Source organism: Diabrotica undecimpunctata, unplaced genomic scaffold, assembly GCF_040954645.1.
Source record: "Diabrotica undecimpunctata isolate CICGRU unplaced genomic scaffold, icDiaUnde3 ctg00001371.1, whole genome shotgun sequence".
In the NCBI taxonomy this organism is placed as follows: domain Eukaryota; kingdom Metazoa; phylum Arthropoda; class Insecta; order Coleoptera; family Chrysomelidae; genus Diabrotica; species Diabrotica undecimpunctata.
Genome location: NW_027312219.1, coordinates 32501 through 35068, shown reverse-complemented (window position 1 = coordinate 35068; position 2568 = coordinate 32501).

The window sequence follows — 2568 nt, the reverse complement described above, 5'->3', positions numbered from 1 at the left end:
CGCGCTATCTCAGAGTGATAGTGGCAATGTTAGAGATAAGCTTAAGACTGACAGACGACAATTAATTAAAATATATTAGTTGAAAGAAAGTCCCCATTCTTCAATTACAACTTTATCAACTAACAATGAGATCTGTCGTGGTGATGTTCTAAAATTCTAAAAGAGGCCAAATTACATCCATATAAAAATTAAACTTTATACATGAACTCAATGAAAACAACTTTGATAGACGCATGGAGTTTTGCAAAAATATGCAAGAATTGTGTAATCGAAATAATGGATTTGAATATAATATCTTGTTTTCCGAAGAGGCCACTTTTTTTTAAATGGTACCGTTAATAGGTAAAATTGTCATTATTGGGCAACAGAAAAATCCCAATTGATCAATCCAAGTTTATACCCAACATCCTCAAAAAAGTAGAAGTATGGGCTGGGATTGTTAGGAATACCATTGTAGGACCGTATTTTTTTTGACGCTACTGTAACGTCTTATATATCTGTAACATTTCCAGATATCAATAATCCTAGCAAAATAGATTAGACCACTTAAATATATTAGAATAGAGCAAGTCCAGATTATTCTATTTGGAGATTTTTGAAAAGTAAGGTATCTGTAAACCGACCTACCAATTTGGTACACCTCAAACAGAGTATTCGTACTGAAATGCAATAAATTAAAAACAGTGATGTTGTCAAACATAACCCTAGAATTTATTGGATGTCTTGAATACTTTCAATTAAACCAAAGAGCCCAATTTGAGCATTTGTTGTAATTACGGTATTTGTTTGTCTTTAATATGAAATTACTTCCTTTAATAATTTGCTTTGTAAAATAAATTTTAAATTAAATTTTAAGAAATACGAGCACTGGTTTCATCTACACTCTGTATACTAAAGAATGAATATGATGAATTTTGTACGGTTGAACTTAGAAAAAATATGGGCTTTTAATTTTTTTAGAAAAAAATATGCGATTTCTATTTAAAAAAATTCATCACATCTGCCAAGGTACCCCCACTACCTTTTGAAAAAACTTTTACAAAAGTTTTTTAAAAAGGTTAAAAAAACCAAAATAAAAATCGACCCGTCAGAGCTTCAATCTGAAAATAATTAGGAGATAATAGACCGTTTCCACACTTTATGAATGCTCTTTATAACTATATATATATATTATATATATATATATATATATATATTATATATATATTATATATATATATATATATATATTATATATATATATATATAAGAAAAAAAGAAGTACTTGTGACTCGTTTGGAAAAAATATATAACTGTTTTGGATGGGTTGGAGTCAATAAAAGGGCTATTGGTTAACTATTTTTTATCTCGAGCTTTCAATTGTGTTTAAAATTATTATGAAGAGCTGCTAAAAAAGACAAAATATCTTACAAAGTTGAACTAAAAAAGAAAAAACAATTTTTGTTAACTCACCAAATAAAATTAGTTTAGTAAATAAAAATTGCTGCTAATACACCTCAAAAATAATTAATATAAAAAATGTCATAATCTAATAAATGCTTTCTCTGAAATTTTAGTATAATTTTGAAAACATTTTTTTAATACAAAAACAATTGAATTTATAAATAAGTTAAAATAGCAACCAATTACAAATAAGCTTCAATGTCATAAATACCAACTTAAAATTTTTATTTTTGACAATTATATTGCCAAAAATAAAATTTTGTTTAAAAATTAAGAAAGAAGTAGATTTATTTACCATTGATAGATGTGTGAAAAAATGTAACAGATATATAGAAAAATTAAATCAAAATGTGATATTTTTACAAGTTTTATACATAAATTATAAAGAAAAAATTATAATTATAAATTTTGCTTAGATTTTGAATTTCTGATCATTTGTTTAAATTATTATCACTTTTGATAATACAAACCATTTCCAAAACAGTCCTTTTGAATTTATTACTTTCACTACATAAAATTTTAATGTTATCACAATCCATAATATGGTCTTTATCGATTACATTGCTCTGCCAAAGCACAAGATTTTAATTCTGCAATCACTTTTGTGAGAAATAATGCGATTTGAAAGATTTCTTCCAGTCTTACCAACATATCCAGCCTCACACTGAGTACAACTAATGCTGTATACTAAATTCGTTTTTTTTTAATTTGTATATAGGATATTTAGTTTTGGAATATAAAGATGAAATAGTTTTAATGTTCTTTGTTGCTATTTTTATATTGTCAATAACCTTTAGTGTTTGTATTAATTTAGGTGTTAATGATGGTATAAAAGATAGTAAATGATAATAGATGTTCTGATTGTTACATACAATGTTTTGAGATTTAGCAAAAAATGGTGTTAAGTTATTTATATTAACAATATTAGAAAAAAGCATCCTATGTAGCATATCTGGAGGATAACTGATAATAATCACTGATAACATCATGGATGATGTTATCAGTGATTGTATCAGCAATTGCACTTTTTTCATTCCTTTTATTAAAAGATATGTAGATGATTTAGTTTTGGCACTTCCTAAACACAAAATTCATGAAACATTTTCAACATTTTCAACAGTCATA